The sequence below is a fragment of the Penaeus monodon genome, chromosome 29 (assembly GCF_015228065.2).
Source record: "Penaeus monodon isolate SGIC_2016 chromosome 29, NSTDA_Pmon_1, whole genome shotgun sequence".
NCBI classification, from domain to species: Eukaryota; Metazoa; Arthropoda; class Malacostraca; order Decapoda; family Penaeidae; genus Penaeus; species Penaeus monodon.
In genome coordinates this window covers 22183177-22183464 of record NC_051414.1, presented here as the reverse complement: position 1 = coordinate 22183464, position 288 = coordinate 22183177, and the positions used below count along the sequence as shown (strand labels likewise).

General features: G+C 33.7%; 1 protein-coding gene across 1 annotated transcript in view; it reads left to right on the top strand.

Annotated features, from left to right (window-relative positions):
• The window catches only part of LOC119591773, a 15010-nt gene that overhangs the window by 528 nt on the left and 14194 nt on the right, over positions 1 to 288 (top strand). The window lies entirely within an intron of this gene.

Here is a 288-nt window from a genome sequence, read left to right as displayed (position 1 = left end):
TCAAATACACAATTCGCAAAACATCAGAGTGTTATAGATAAACTGTAAATCAAGTCTGTGCAAAATTATTCCTTTTGAAACGATTCATATCAAAATTATTCAGAAACCACACTTAGAAATGACTTGCGGAGAGCCAGTTTCAGGGCATCCGGATCTTTCCTGAAGTCATCTGTTTGAATGTTTATTACAGGTTGCTTTAGACATTAGTCACGCTAGTTCAGATTTGAACTTCTCGAAAATTGTGGAATGAAAAAGGGATATATATTTCTTCTTATAATTTATTCCAGC